This window comes from Uloborus diversus, chromosome 4 (assembly GCF_026930045.1).
Source record: "Uloborus diversus isolate 005 chromosome 4, Udiv.v.3.1, whole genome shotgun sequence".
Lineage (NCBI taxonomy): Eukaryota > Metazoa > Arthropoda > Arachnida > Araneae > Uloboridae > Uloborus > Uloborus diversus.
Window position 1 is genome coordinate 30,447,619 of NC_072734.1, and position 17,655 is coordinate 30,465,273.

General features: G+C 31.9%; 1 long non-coding RNA gene across 1 annotated transcript in view; it reads right to left on the bottom strand.

Moving 5' to 3' along the window:
* Nucleotides 1-17,655, bottom strand: part of LOC129221110 (uncharacterized) — a 160,340-nt gene that overhangs the window by 92,889 nt on the left and 49,796 nt on the right. Inside the window, exon 2 of the long non-coding RNA XR_008580475.1 lies at nucleotides 7,607-7,702. This is a non-coding gene — a long non-coding RNA (uncharacterized LOC129221110). The remainder of the gene's footprint in view (nucleotides 1-7,606; nucleotides 7,703-17,655) is intronic.

Below are 17,655 nucleotides of genomic sequence, written 5' to 3' on the forward strand. Positions count from 1 at the left end.
TCGGAATCAGGAGTCGAAGGTTTAAAATTTCAAGAGTCGGAGTCGGTCATTTTCCCTCAAAGTCCGCCACTCTGCAAGTGCTTCCGGAGTCAGGGTCGAACTGATTTTGGGGTAGAAGAATCGTAGTCGGAGGTTCTGAAATTCCTGGAGTCGGACATTTTTTCTCCGACTTCGCAGTCCTATAAAAATCCGATTTACTACATTTTTCAACTTTGGAGCTTCAATTTAAAAAAACAAAAAATGCTCACAAAAAAATCTTTTCAGAACATCTTTCAAGTTAGGGATTTCTATAAGGAAAAAAACAATACAAAAATTCAATGTAATAAACTCTCGATAACTCAAAGTTCCAAGGGACCGGCTAAAACATTCGGGTTATCGGTAGTTGGAGTAATGGGAAGTTTCCACAACACTCTCAAAAGTTTGGGACCCGATGAAAACTTCGAGATAAAGGTATATTTGAGTAATAAGCTTCGAGTTATAGAGATTCGACTAGAGTACATTTTTTAAGGTTGGATCTTCTATTAAAAAATCGTCGTGATTATCAATCTTTTTATGGGTACAACTTAATACAAGCAGCTCAATTCTGGTACATTTTGAATTAACGTTTCGACTCTGCCAAGCATTACGCGTCCTCACGATTGGGTGCTCATGGAGCAGATTCAGGCCGACGAGAGGCCATGTCAGCCTAGTCAGAAACTAGGGGCCCAGGCCTTGGGGGGGGGGGGGGGCGGAGGCACTAACTCAGAAAAAAAGAAGAAAAGAAAGGAAGAAAAAAAGGGGGGGGGGGACTCCGAATAAGAGAAAATGTAAAATTAAGTAAATTTTACTCTTTTAGAATTTACTGTTTTGACCCTTAAGATAGAGTAAATTGTTTTCTATTATGCAGTTTTAAATACCCCCCCCCCCCCCTTTTTTTTTCTCTTTTTTTCCTCTCTTTTCTTTTCTTCCCTTTTTTCTTCTTTTCCCCCTTTTCATTTTCTTCTTTTTTTTGGGGGGGGGGGCGGTATAATTGACAAGTTGCCCGCCGGCTCTGCGGTCCTGAGCAGACTGCACCAGGATTATTTTAGAGGGATTTTGATCTCAATTTGAGAGGTTCTTGCTCTCTTGCGTCTCAAGATTTGAAAGAGGTGTACTATAGACTTTGGGGGAGATGAGCATGGCACTGCGCACCTCCGGAGGTGCCCAGTGGCCTATAATGTTGAACCTATAAGGTGAACCCCAAAGCCTATAAGGTTGAATTTATTTTAGTTACAAATCTTATCAACAACATACTATAACTAATAGAAAGGAGAGTGACATCGATCTTAATATGATCTTTGAAAGTGAGAACTTATTTCAGGAAATAGTTTTTATTTGTTTTGCTTGTATAAGCAGGCGTAAAATGTTGCTTAAAATTAAAATACCAGTCAGTTTTGTACTTCACGGTTTCTAAGTTGACTTTTCATCTGATTGACATAGCTCTCAAAATGGATTATCTTAGACAGACGTAACTGCTGGCACATATTTTAATTATTTATTATCTCAGCAATATGCTCTTTTATTCCTTAAATTTCTATACCAAAATTTCTCGTCTTTTGATAAATTTAGTATTTTTATGTTATGAATCAAGTTTTGAACTGTAATGGAAAATAGTTTAGTGAAAATATTTATCAGGAAAAATATTTGCCCTTTCTAGTTGATTTTCCGCTTTTAAAAAAATAAATAAATAATTTCAGAAATTTCCAAAATTATTTAACTTTGGGTCTCAATTTACATCAAAATTTACTGTTAAGATTACAAAATTAGTCTTTCTATTTTGAGTAAAAGTTTTCAAAATTTTTTCAAAGTTATTTATTAAAATTTTACAGTAAAATTTACCTGAAAACAATTGATACATTTATTTTTAAAAACCTGATGTGCACAAAACACTAATTCCTTTCACGACTAATAAGTAATTTATGAATTTTAATAACTGAAAATGAATGGGTGCCTGTTCTCATTGCACGTGTTAGACGTTTTTGTTCTTAAATGTACAATACTTTAATGAATTGCTTTTCTTTTTAACGAATTCTTAGTTACTTTCATACTCCCATCAAGCGCGACAAATATAGATAGATAACTTGAAGAAATTTTACGTTTTTGGTGGTACTGGTCGCAATCATTTTAACAAAAGGAGAAAAGTAGTAAAATCTCTTGGAACCGTCATTTTGGTGAAAAGTTGAACCTGTGTTTTTAGCAGCGTAACATATCCTTAATGATGGGAGTTTTCCTGTTGTGTAGTAGTTTAATTTGTATTTTATTCTTGATTCTTTACGAATAAACATGTGAATATTACTGATAAAAAGAGAGAGAGGAGGGAGAAAGGAAAAAAAAAAAAAAGAAAGAAAAGTACAAGAACATTTCCTTTTGGCTTTGAAGACTATTCCGTTGTTATCTGTATGCATTGTCAAATACATGATGCTCATTGTTTAAAAAAATTGGTAAAACAGTTTATTTACAAATTAAGTAAGAAACAATATGTTGGATTAAGAACAGCGAGAAAAGAATCTTCATAAAATGTTACTAACCTTCATATCTATAACAGTCAACGATCGAGTAACGCGCATGTTTCAACAATGAAACTTGAGTCAGGGCATGATAATTTGATAATATGTTTTTGTAATGTTTAACATGCAGAGAAATGCTTTATCGTGACAAGGCTGAACTTGATCCGGTCACTTAACTGTTTTACTGGTAAGACAGTCATTTATGGGGAATGAAGAACCAAAAAAGAAAAAAAAAAGGTCAACAATGAACGCTACCTACTGGAGTTTAGGGGTAATCCACTGCGGTTACAATTTCAAGTGTCAAAATATCACCAAACGGGCAATGGCTTCGCTTAAATGTAGAAACAATTTTCACCCGTCATACCTTGACGGGCGATTTTCTAGTAATAAAATATTTCTGAAATGCATCGATGTTTAAAAATATTTTGGAGTCTTTTACATATATTTCCATTAATATTACATATTCTAAATCTCTTTCAATAAAATATATAGCATTCATTATGGGTTTTCAACCTGGAAGATGTGCAAGAATTTTAAGAGAGACGTGAATGTAAGAATTTTTTCTATTTGCATGCTGAAATTAATTAAGATTTACTCAGTTTGTAGTCACAAGTACATAGTTTTACAGCTCATTTAAAAACATTTTTAGTGAAATTTTCATCTGAACTTGGATTTTTAGCATAAGTATACACGAAATCAAAATATCGAGCACGGCTGGATGTCAAAAGTGACCTAAGATGTTCTTTGTCACAGTTGCATCCTGTCAAACAAAATCCAGCTCTCAAGAACAAACAGTTGTTATCATTGACGTTGTGAAAGACTAGCACTACACGTCAACCACACTAGGACCCTAGTTACTAATTAATTAGCATTTAGTTTAATTTCTTTTGTTCTACTAATAATATGATTTTAAAAAAAGTTATGTGCAAGTGCAGCTATGTAAAATTTTGAGTTCGAAGTCATCTGCATTTACATTTAATAACCAGCTTCAGTTTCAAACTCCAATTGACCACATATAATGGTGGTGGTGGTGAGGAGGTCGTGATCTCACATCCGTGTTTAGGCGGGGGGGGGGGGACAGAGCCTGAAAGGTTTATATCCATTATTTTAAATCCAAAACATTTTTCACCAAATTCTAAGCAGTCACCTAAGTAAATACAGAATCGTTTAAAAATGCATGCTGAAACAAGACCGTTACCTTTTTTAATTCGTAATTGCAGTAATTGTTTTTTTGCAATCAGCTTAAATCATTTTTATCATTAAGTTCACCTTGTAAATAGAATTTTTCGCTTCATTATTAAAACTGCATGCTGATTAACGATGTAAAAATGCAAAAGACGCAGGCGTAAGCAATAGTCAAGAAGATTTGCAAAACGCGTCTAGTTACGAAGACTCGTCTTCTGACAAACGCCGCCACTTATTTAAATGTGCATCCGGAATAACTTTGTTACAAATGTTACTGCTGAGAACAATAAAGGCATTTATGAGTTACGTATATTTTATAAGTCAGAGATTATTAGTTGGTGAAGGTTAAACTCTTTCGATGCCGGCCCGTGATATAAAAGTGACGTTGACATAAAAAATAGATATTCCACTGACGTTTGAGCCATTTTTATTGGAGAGCTGGAGCAGCTCGTAATGACTCGTAATGAAGTCTAAGAAAACAGCACGATTTCTATCGGAATTTAAGAAGATTCGTAGCACAGCTCTGAAAAAATTTGTTTTCTTGTTCTTTTTTTTTTTTTTTTTTTTTTTGCGTTGCAAGTTAACAACGTTACTGTCCATGTTGGACCTTGGCCTCCCTAACGGTTTTACTCCAGAGCGATCCGTCTCGTGCTTTTTTCTCTAATTAGCTGTTTTCATGTTTTTTGGTTCCCTTTCAACCTCGTCCAAGGATCTCTTTCAATGTCTTCCTCGTTTTTTCTGACCTTGGCATTGGCCTTTTAAACTCCATTTTGTGCATCCGTTATCATCCATTCTCTCCATCAAACCGGTCATTTAGCGAGGCTAGAGAGTGAATTGCACCCCCTCCCTCTTGGCTTTGTAAAATCAATGTTTTAACATTTAAGTGGGCGTGGTTTCTGTTGTTTCCCGGAAAAAAAATCCATTCGTATATTCCCTTCGCTTCCCCTCTGGAAAAATTCGGAACGACATGTCTGTGTCTCATCTATTGGATTCTTTTTGATTTTACATAGTTCAAAATGTCCTTTTCTATAAACAGTTTTGGAATTCCAATTATTATACATTCTTTGAAGTAATATTATACATTGCGCATACGTACATTTTTGGTAGAAGGGAAATTTTCAGTTAGTCGAATGAATCTCTGAGTTTTGTCAAATGATAAAACATGAGCATACCCATATACTAGATACACTGTCAAAACTACGGGTGCCTTTGACTAACTATTTGGCTCCCTGGGGTGAAAACACGGGGCCTCAGGGTGCAATAGAGGCTAGGAAATGTGATCAAGGTGAATGACGCTAATAAATGTGAAAACGGACCTCCTAAATGCAAGGGTGAAACGTTGGCGCATGCGCTCTCCGCTCTGACATCATTCAACCACAATCAATGGCGGACGCAAGAATAACTACGTACATGCACTTTCCCATTGAATGAAGTACGAAATTGGATTAAAACTCATAAGTTTCTGCGATTTACTCTTCAAATTTACGCGTAAGTACAGGCATTTGATCATAGTGTAGCTTTTAAGGCTTTCGAACATATTTAAAAGTGTTTAAAAGGTACGTTGATTCCTCAGTTAGCCGTTATGTACATTTGCTATTTCTATCATGCATAAATTTTACCTAAAAATAGCTATCAGCACCGGATAAGTAACATTTAATAACCAAAACGCTTAAATTAAATGATATTTGAAAAGTTATCTCAACTATTAATTTTGACTACTGTCTGTTCTCGAACTCCGCGACTAGCAGCTGCGTACGGTTCCAATTAAAAAAGGGGTGATGGTTTAAGGAAGCGCACTTCCAGATGCATTCAGTTTTTGCTTGCTCATTACTTCCTTCTTTCTATCACCCCTATTTTGATAAAATCAGAAGAGACCTGACGCATGCGCAAATTCGAGTAAGGTTTCGCCTTAAAATATCAGACAGTATATGGTTTTACTTACTTGTATTGTCAACAATCTTGTGGATTTTTAACAAAGAGATTTATAGTTAGCAATGTGATGCACTCTCAGCAAGTGAACGGAAACTCTAATCACGATGATGCAAATAAAAAAAAACATAAAAGCACGAAAAAAAAAAGGAAAGCGGATTGAGAAAAAGGAAATTTCTTTTCTGTCTCGATTTGTTTTTATTTATTATCTCGTGTCTAAGTTAACTAGCTTTCCTCGGCGTTATTGCTTAAAGCGAATGACTGAGCTTTTTTCGTCACTCTAGTAATAGTAAGAATGAATAACTCGTTAGAATTTGTTCTGGCTTTTAATTTATCGAAAGACTTGTGCTCTTTTATATTCTATACGGATATTCAAATGTCGAATCATATATACGTACGTACTAATATGGTGCTCTTGATTAAAATTTCGAACGTGATGAAACGATTTTATTTTTCCATGATTGCAATATAATTGAATATTTATTGTTTGTGTAAATGATTTACAAATAGTACCTACGCTCTTCATTTTCTGTACGATCGTGCTGCAGTAAATGTCAATAACATATTAAAATTACTGAGCAACCCAAGTGGATGTACGAAAATTAATGCACGGCAGACAAATTTAAGTCATTGAACACTTTTAAACTATGTTCGAAAGTTGAAATGTGATCAAATGCCTTTAAGTACAAGTTTTAATCATTTTCAGAACTATTCAATGTGGAAAATGTACCAAGACTTAGTTTTTTATAACTCAAAATAATAAATAATAATGTATACAATTGTTTACAGAAATGCACACAAAAACGAGGGGGGGGGGGGGGGCTCAGCAACAGGAAACAGAGGGTGCCAATGTTCTGCCATAGGGTTCCGTTTTTCACCGCGGTGCACGCTGGGTGAAGGGTGCCGGTTTTTCGCCCGTGTTAAGGGTGCAATTTCGGCACCGTATATAGTACCGCTGGTGAACAAGCTTTTCACCCTTGAAAAGTGCCAAATGCAACCTGTAGTTTTAACAGTGTACCTGCATCTAATGAGAAAAAATATAAAGCATCATTAAAAAAAATGTCAAAAAATTATAGTTTTGCAAAGATTTTCCGAATAAGGAAAAACTTTGGGAGGTCACAGTGATTTCTTGTGACCACCCATAGGGGCACCCCCGGTACTGAGTATTACTGCTTTAAAGGTAGGCTTGAAAGTCAGTCATCAATGTCAATGTCAACCTTTTATCTTCCGCTCCTTAACGGTAGCATTAGCTTAGAGAAAATGATACAGGGTAAAATAACAAATTTAATAAGCATATCTCGTTTCCAATTTTCATGTTGCTCTTCATAAAAAGTTTGAAAGCATATGATTGATCAAAAGTGTAAAAAATTAATCAGTAATCATATTCCTGATAGCTGGTAACCGGGGCGCTTATAAACAACCTTTACTTTATTAGGGACCATGTAAATATTTAGTTTTCTGATAGGCTATTCCGTAAAAACATCACCACCTTCCTTACAGATTGCCTCGAGTCCAATTATTGCAACACCATTTAACAAAACACATTGCGCCGAAAACAATTATTTTAATGTTAGTTTTGTGTAATACTTTTTAAAACTGTTATTCTTTTATTTTTAAAAATTTCAGTTTAAAAACATAATGGAATAATATCTTTGAAAATCATTGCACGAACTAAACTGAAGTAAAAAACTAGTTATAAGGGCTTTATTATTGCTCTGGACCATGGTATCATAACGAAGCATCCAGATTTTATGGCCAACCAAGATTTTTTTTCTTTACTTTGCACTGTGAAAATCAAAGTTAAAAACCAACGAATTTGAACGAATTTAAAATTTACATTTACAATAATGTATTGAAGCAATTAATTTTCTTTAACTTTCCCTAAAACTGCACAAATAAAAGACATACGTATATAAGTTTAGAAATAGATACGAAACATAAAGAAGGTTATTTCAAGCTCAACTTACCATTTTGTCATTACACAAATAGCGATCCCTTTTTTTGATAGCTCACTAGCAAAATGCAAGCAAAATGATGACGGAATCATAAGTAACAACAATGATCTGAAATAAAAATGATTAGATTTGAATTAATAACACTTTAAAAATGCCTAACACAAGAACATTCTTATAACTTTATCAGAAAGAACTTTCAAATTGCAAAAACCGATGAAAAGATGGATTTTTCAATTTTTTACTTAGCTTAACACCTTTAACTTCGAAAAACACAGAAAATTTTAAAACAATCTGATCAGTTTTAATGCAGTATAAAGGTTTGTTTAATACTTTGACTGTACTCTTTTTCTAAAAGCTTTTTGTTCTACAAATGGTATTTTCTGTTGAGTTTTTTCACAAAATCAAAGAATTGTAAATACATAGGATTAAAACTTTTAAAGAAATATTCAACATTTTTTTTTCTGAGATCAATGCACAGCCTACTAAGCAGGGGATGGGTTTTGCTATAGTTTGAAATGATAATATATTTTTAGTGAAGATAAAGAAGAAATCGTGTTTTTTTCGACGTTTTTTCATGGCTGTAAATTTTTATCATTTTTTTCCAAAAACAAATTCCTTAATAACGAAATCCATCCCTACAGTAATACATCATACCATTGTGAGTGAAATTAAACATTTTGATAATGAAATAGGGATAAATTATAAAGGAGAAGGAGCTTTAGAATACTTAATTAAAAAAAAAAGAGTTCTATAACAGTATTAGTTTTTGATTTTCATCCGAAAATTATGATTTGAGAGACTTTTCAATAAAAACCTACCAGGATCTGAACTTGGCACGTGTTTGACTCAATACATAAAAAAGTCCTCTTAAACCTCTTTCACTGCCTCAAGCAAAGAATTTTAATAAGAAATTGGTCTAAAAGTGTTATTTTCTCGCTTCGTGTATGGAAGAAATTCTTGATAACTCGACGAATGTAAGCACTGAAACGTTCATTATTCGATGTTATGTGCAACGTTACTTCATAATAGTGAAATAATATAAAAAAAATACTGTGAATATAAAATAAAAAGATGTAATAATGAAACTATTATTTTGCTTCTTGTGAAGACATAACATCAGGTTCTTGTTCTTTGCAGAGTGCTGAAACATGTATTAGAAATAAGTACGAAGTCCTCAGTGGTCTTCGTGACGCTGACGTAGAAGCTTCGCTTCAAATGCCGGAGGTCGTGGGTTCGATTCTCACCGTAGCCCTAGGTGTATTTCCTCCCTTTTTGCCCTTCAAATCTTTCTGGTAATGTTTTATAAGTTAATAAAGAAGAACAACCTTTCGAGACAATGGCAGTTTATATCTTTATAGCAGTTATTAACTATGACACAACAACAACAGATTCCAGAAATCTTTTCCACGGATGCCTTTTGGAAGTTTTCCCCATCGCCATACATTTAATAAACAAACCTTTTCAGATTAAACTTCGATAGCATGAAGACTTTTATGCACTACACAGATCATGTTTTACAAATCTGAAAACATTTCCCGTAAGTATTATTGAATAAATATGCAAGGAGAATGAACTTCGGCAACTCTTATTTGTTTTTAAGGCATTTCTTTTTAAACACAGGAATCAGAGTGATTCTGTACTCCATGGAACAAAATTTAACTAACTTTGATGTACTAAGAAATAATTTTTCAAGAAGCTTAAAAACTAGCAAGCAACTGAAAATTAATAGTAACAACCTGATAAAAACTTGATTATTTATTAATACAATAATGTTGGATAGGACGAAATTAGTTTATTCCTATCGATACAATGCTTTCAGAAAGATATATGGATTTAGTCTATGGATAAAATGTAAGTCAACATTAGTAAAACGTGAACATTGATTATTTATTCGCTTTATAAATAAAATTTCTAGTCATTTACCGTATGCTCCGTTTAGTGCATTTTTTAGTAGAGCGTAGATTTTAAACAAAATTAGCTATAATTTTTTTGTCACTGATTTTTTTTATTGGTAGTTAATAAGACAAAAAAAAAAAAAAAAAAAGAGGCGTTCTTACGTTTAAAGTCAACAACCTCCCCCCCCCCTTTGTTTTGTTAACCTAATATTATGAGCGTAATTGTTTTCGCAAAAGTTCTTTCTCCTTTTTGCTTCTTTTATCTCTAAACACGAGAATATTTACAATTTTTTAAAAATGCAACACAATATAATGTACAATAAGAAAATAAAATGAAAAAAAAGAGAGAAAGGATTTCATTCAATTTTCTAAAAGTAAAACAGAAACGTAGTACAATTTTGTCAAATATCCCATATCATTATTCACACCAGATGTTCTAAGTCTATTTTTAATGACGCTGTGCTATTTTTAGGTGTAATGAAGTGTATTAAGATTTTAAACGTGAGAAAACTTAAATGACGATACTCAACAGATTGCGATTGAATGCATCGTACTTGCTCTTCTTCCATCACAAGCATTTATTACATATGTCACTTGGTAGCAGCGCCATCTGTCTGCAGATTTTTCCGCTTGGAAAATCATTTCGCGGGAATAAGATGGTAGTCATCACAAATTGTGTTTGTAGTGCTGTCAACTATGATGATATTATTTAATTTGAATTCCAAGCACTTTAATAAGATATAGTTTAGTATCTCCAGAATTAGAACGTTTATATAAAGGGGTGGGTTAAGGTAGTTCAAAAATACTTGTAAAAAAAGAAGTTTCTCCTAGATAACAGGACACCTTTCAATATTTTTAGACTTATGGATTGCAGATTGGAAGAATTTTAGCTTCCTGCTTCAATTGAAAGAAGGTGCTCAACCCCCTCTCCCAAACTTCATTAGTATGGGGAGGGGGTTAAAAATACATTGAACTGAAAAAAAAAGAATGCTACATATTATAATATACACTCAAAATATGCATATAGATTGAAAAAAAAAACAGCTGGGGGAAATGAAATGTTTCTAATTTTTTGGCATTTTCTATGACACGGCTAATGTTCAATTAAGTTGTCATTGAGCACTCTCTTAAAATTTGAGTAAGAAGCCAAAACTTTTACAGCATAATACTATTAATAGGGTAAAGACCCCAGTAATTGGCACTTTAAGAGTTTGTTCTTAAACTTACCTCTGTTTTCAGTACTTAGAAAAAAAAAATTCTTTTGCAAATATTTTTGTATCAAAGAGTGCACATTTGTGCATCTATTTGGTTCACTAAAATCAAAAATATTTGAATCGAAACTTTTATAAAAATATGCATATAAAAAGTTACCAAAATCACCAGTAATTGGCACCTGATACCCCAGTGTATGACACCTTGTGATCCAGTAATTGGCACATGTTAATAGAACTGGAAAATCACTTTATTTTTTACTTTTAAATTACGTACAAATTTTATCATCATAAGAAACATGAGTAATGATAATGTAAAGTAGGTAATCTTTACTAATAACAAAGCAGAAAGTCTCTCTGTCTGGATCTCTGTCTGTCAAGATCACTGTGACGCGCATAGCGCCTAGACCGTTCGGCCGATTGTCATGAAATTTGGCACAAAGTTAGTTTGTAGCATGAGGGTGTGCAACTCGAAGCGATTTTTCGAAAATTCGATTTTGTTCCTTTTCTATTCCAATTTTAAGCCCATTTTTCATATACATTTGATGATGTGAGGAAGAATGTGTTTATCTTTCTTCTTCTTTATCTTTACTAATAATAAATCTGAAAATATCTCTGTCTGGATGTCCGGAGGATGTCTGGATGTATGGATCTCTGTGACGCGCATAGCGCCTAGACCGTTCAGCCGATTTTCATGAAATTTGGCACAAAGTTAGTTTGTAGCATGGGGGTGTGCACCTCGAAGCGATTTTTCGAAAGTTCGATGTAGTTCTTTTCCTATTCCAATTTTAAGAACAAAATTATCATAAGATGGACGAGTAAATTACGAAATTATCATAACGTGGAACCGTAACATGGACACAAGCCAATTGGCGAGATACGAAATTATCATAACGTGGAACCGTAACATGGGTACAAGCTAATTGGAGAGAAAATTCGCCACATAGGCGAACCAAAAGACCTTTTAATTTTTCTATTACGGGCAAAGCCGTGCGGGTACCACTAGTTTTATGTAAATTAATGCTAAATCACTCTTCTTCACGTTTGAAAAGTATTTTAGAGAAATAAAAACATAAATTTGGAATGTTCCATGGAAAAGATATTGAAATTAATGCTGTTTCATCCTTCGGTTTACAGTTTTGATTTTACGAATGCTACCAAGTTAGGTTTACCCCAAGTATAGTTAAAAACTCATATAGCATACTTTTTTGCATAAGTTTTCCTCTTTTTTATTTATCAAATGCAACAAGTCGGTTTTCTTTCTCTTGAAAAACCACCCGCTGCAGGCGGCATTGAGATACCGTGGGTGGCGAATGGGGGTTAACGAGCAAATCGAGCAGAGGACGGAGCCCGCAGCATAAAATGAATTACTGACTAACTTTCATTTGGATTTTTTTCTGGTGAAAGTCACTCCAATTGACAAAAAGCCGCAACTTCAAAAATTGATGATTTTGATGCTTTTTTTTTGACAATTACTGTACAAAAGCTATCGATTTCAATTTCCGCTTTATCATATTCGTAATCTACGCAAAAAACTGAAGACAATGACACTTCACTCAGCTTTATCGCGGAAAAGACGCTATTTCCCCAGTACTTGGCACACATGCCAATTACAGGGGACTAGCAAAATTGAAGCACCAGTAAATGGCACCCATCATTATTTTTAAATTCCAAATAGGGACGAAAATATACTTCTACACAATTAAAGTAACACCTTTCAACTAAACAAAACTTTTTGACAACGAAAATTTAAAAAATATTTTAAGTCAGATTTTAATGGATTTATGTGCATGCTTCCCTTAAGCCAGAGAAGAAGCTTTTGCAACAAAAATGGCTGATTTGACACAAGCCACAATTGTTTCTCTTTCCTACGAACTGCTGTCATTTAGTAACATGAATTGAAGTTATAATCTTTAAAATTAATGTACTTTCAGTTGGTATATAGCCTTCTTTTTAAAAAAAAAAATTGATACGAGTCTTTTTTTAGGACATTTTTGTTGGAAGTGCCAATTACTGGTGCCGTGTCAATTACTGGGGATGTTACCCTAAGTCTAAAAAAAAGTAGGGGGTGTCCTATAGACTCCAGCTGAAAAAAGAATTTTTTTGAACCACCCTAGGGTTTTTTAGTGTTCAACCCCTCCGAAGTTTTTCAAAACAATTCTAAAAAAACGCGTTTCATTATACTTTTTTTATTACCGAGAAATTGTTTTTCTGCTTTATTTTATTTATTATTTGCTTCTTTTTTAATTTCACTTGAAAAATTAAATCATGGTTATTGAAGAATTGTAAAAACATAGTGCTTTTTCTGCAGCATTAATTTTTATATAGTAGTTATTGTGAATATCCTTTCTTACCATACAATACCTACAATATCTGGCGCTAACAAAGACATCAGAACTCTTTAAATTTTAAAGGGCCATACTTTTGTGTTTAACGTATCTTACAACTGTCAAAACATTTGAATTTAATTATTACTTCGAATCCGTGAAATGAGTGCACGCAACTATTCTTTTGAGTTGTTAAAAATACATTGAATATTTTACAGGGGTGAAGTTGTGTGGTATACACATCAGGTTTTTTCCCTTCATTTAATAAATACGTCATTTTTTACATTTGTTATAATTAATGTCCTTAAAACCCTTCATTTAAATAATTAATTATAACAATAATCAATTGAATACACAAATGAAATCAAATTTTATTGATCATATACATTTCACGGGAAATGTGTTTGGTAAAACCCACCCCGAAACAAAATCTGGTTACGGCTTTTATGTGTTATGGTTTTGAGATGAAAACATCTTTGAATAAAAAATCGAACTATTTGATTCAATCTAATGATCTGTTTCTCTTTTTTTTTAAATTATTTATTTTTAATAAGAGCGGAAACTTTAATTTTGCGGAAGTATTACAACTACAGATACATTAAAATAATAACTATAGTTTAGGATTCTGACATCTTAATTTTAAAGTGACATTAATTCAATTCATATTGAACTTAGAAAATTTAGCTGAGTAAAACATACAATTGAGCGAAACAACCTTCTCTTTTTCTTTTTTGGATTTGAAAAATTGCTTAAATTAGCGTCATCGCCGCATTCATTTTTTACTACTAAATGTTAATTAAGTTTCATTTTATACATCACCTCTTCTGGCCTTCTTTTATTACTATTACCATTCAACGAAAAATATTAAGCCATGAAGAGAAACAAATTAAAGGATCTAGTTGAAACTTTTGACAAAATTTACCATAATCGGAGGTTTTTCTTCCAAAATATAAAACATAGAGAATGGTGAGAGGCACTAGTGAAACCACAGTTTACTTTCGGGGGGAGAAGGGGGGGGGGGGCATTACAGTCTCTACATGTTACAGTGGGTACATTCCAGCATTATAATTGGCAATTTCATATAATCCAATGCTTTTGAATTAAAATTGGTTTTCACATCACATTATAAAGTTAACAACATTTTGATGAAGTAACAGAAGAACATTCGGCAAAGTGAAATGCTGAAATATTTACTCTGCTTTTAGTGCCACCTATCTGGTATTATTTTAACTACGTAGTACCATGTCTATTCCAGTCAGGAAGAAAAAAATGCCGCCGAAAATTAAAGCATTTGGTAACACAGGCAATTTTTTTAAAAAATTGATACTAATATTGTAATATTTTGTTGTAAGTCAAAAATTATTTTTGTTATTATAAAATGAAGTTTTTGTAATTAACATTTTAAACATTTATTGAGACCAAATAACATTCAATGCAATATTCATTTAATTTAGTGATTATTATGCTTATTTGTATTTTAAATAAATTGTACAATTAGTCACGTACATACGAGGCAAAATAGAAGGGGCAAAGTGAAATAGTTTGTTTCATTTACTCACTCAATCATTTAATATAAATCACTCACGTTTTCATTTCTTGATTAATTCATTTACATTCCTTCATTTAGTAATTCACTTATTTATTCGTTCATATACTGATCTTCTTATGCATTCAATCTTTTACTCGCTCATTTTTTTTTCTTCATATATTAATAGATTTATTCATTTAATTATTTGTTTATGATTCCATTATCTTTTCATTTAGTCATTCAACCTTTTGTTTACTGATTCTTTTGATCAAAAATATGTTTCATAACAGAATAAAAAATATTTCATTATAAAAATAATTTATTTTTCACTTTACCCCATGGAAAAAAAAGTGAAAATTTTCCACTTTTTCCCAAATTTACTGCCAAAAATAAAAAATACTGTTTCAGAGCAAGTTTTATTATGAAATACAACGTTCTTTCTTTATGTACTGTAATTTTCAAAACAAATTTTCCATTTGTACATTTTGAAAAAACTCAGTCATCTTAACCATTTCACTTTGCCCCCCATTCCCCTACTTGAAATTTTTTTTTTTTAAATATTAATATCAAGTTAGCAACAAAAACTTACATGGTTTCTTAAACAACACAAGAAAAAAAAACGATTTAAATCAAAAGATTTAAATGAAAAAACCCGATTTTTAAATTTAAAAGCATACATTTTTTTACACCTTGTTAAAAATGAAGTACTTTTGTTTTTCAAAGTGTAACTGGACAAAAAACATAACAAATTATGCAAATAAACCAAAAGAAAAAGTTCCCTTAAAATAAAATTTCCAATCTGAATTAGTAAATTTAAAAAGTAATCAATTAAATTTAAAACAAAACTTAACGAAGTAACTTGATTTTTAAACGCCAATTAAAAAAAAAAATATTTTCATCTGAAAATTTTCTTTTCTTTTTAACTGCTAAAAGCTTAAGTAAAAAAAGATAAATGGATAAAAATAAAACAATATTAAAACTTTTACAAAAATATTCCTATAGAATTTTGAGTCTGCTTTTCAACTGTTCGAAAATCAAAAATAATTAACAACAATTTTATAATTTATTTTGAAAACGAAAGTTTTACGGATCAGTAAAATCAATAACATCATTTACAAGATTTTGTTGATCTTAAAATTTATTTCACTTTGATTCAACTAATTAGTCTAACTTTTGCCAACGTTAAGGTTTAGACGAACTATTTTCAACCTTCATTAAAAACTTTTTTTAATTTTTGAAACAAAAGAGAAAACCTATTCAGGATCTTAACTGTTGGGCTTTTAATAAAAGTTTTGAATTTTTCTCTTATGCGTTGAAGCAAATCTTTTGAAGTGTTCAACAATGCCCTTAAAATAGCCAAATCAAAACTTATTTTTTTGTGCAGGTTCTTCGTAAAGAGCTCTTTTCAACAAAAATGGTTCGAAGAAAATCCCCTTTTAGTTTCCGATTTTTGTTTTCCTTAAAGTTCCCTGTATTAGCTAATGTTAAGTTTCTTGCAGCGTCCAAAAACATATGAAAAAATGTTGAAATCAAGGAATGAAATTTGGGAATGACCGAAAGAGCCGTGGCCGAGACCTTTTGAACAAAAATAAAGAAAGAAAGAAAAAAAAAAAGATTTGTTCGAATCCGAATATTATTTTTTAATAAAGGATGACTGACAGCGACAGGCCAACGCACATACAATCCTCAAAACCCTCCAATTTATATGTTTCAACATTTAACTTATTTTTGACTTTTTTTGTTTGTTTTTAGAGATATTTTTAATTCTTTGAGCCTTGTTTCATGTTTTTTTTGCCTACTTTTACGCATAAGTACAAGGGAGAAGAAAAACGCATAAAAGATGGCTCAATGCATCTTAAACATATCGAATATATATATATATATATATATATATATATATATATATATATATATATATATATATATATATATATATATATATATATATATATATATATATATATATATATATATATATATATATATATATATATATATATATATATATATATATATATATATAAGTCAAAAATAAATAAAAATCGAAAATTGAAAATTAGAAAGTAGGATTTTGAGATGGAGAAAATGTGTTTCTTTTGTTCTGTCTCTCTCTCCCCCCCCCCCCCCAACAATTTTTGAGTGAATAGTCCGATTCGAACAAACCGTTTTTTCTTTAAAAGATTTCGGAGAGAATACTTCCTCCCATAGTTAACATTTTGATTAAAAAAAAAATTCGTTCAATTTTGAACAGTCCAAAGCAATTTAACATTAGCGCCTACGTGGAAATTTGCGGCAAACATTAATCACGAAATTAAAGGCGAATTTTCTTCAAACAAACTTTGTTGGAAAAAACTCCTGATAAAGAACATATATACTTGAAGAAAATATCTTTTTTTATTTGAAACGCTTTATTAGTTCAATTTTGAGTTATTCAAAAAATAAAAACCGAACAATTGTGCCTACAGGGAAAATTAAGGCAAATATGAATCCCGCGCGATTTTAAAAGCATATTTGCTTCAAACAAACTTGGATAAAAAAACTCTTGCTGAAGTACATGTAAAGAAAATAACTTTTTGATTTGAACAATTTTTCGATCACAGTTCAAAAAACCTTAAAATTAGCGACTCACGGGAAGACTTAAGGTCAATATAGATCCTGAACTTAAAGATGGATTTTCTTCAAATAAATTTTGCTGGAATAAACTTTTGTTGAAAAATAATGCATAGAAAATGCTTTTTATGCTATTTTAAGGTGTTTTTTTTAAACAATTCAAAACTGTTCAACATTAAAGACAGCACGAAAAAGAACGTTTTGGCAAAAAAAAAAATAGTGCAGATGACGAAGACTCAATTTTTGGTTACAAAAAGTAGAAAAAAAGTTGCTGATAAAAATCGAAACACCATACATCTCGACGATTTCACATGACGCAAGTCAGAGATAAATATGATTGAATAAAAATGAAATGAATTCCTGGCAAATGTTTTTGCTAGGAAGGCTCCTAGAATTTCAGAGTCGTCGACTTTGAGAAAAAAATAATTAAAACTTGAAAGTAGGGTTTTCAGTTGGGGAAAATTTGTGCCTGCCAGTCCCTCTGTTCCCT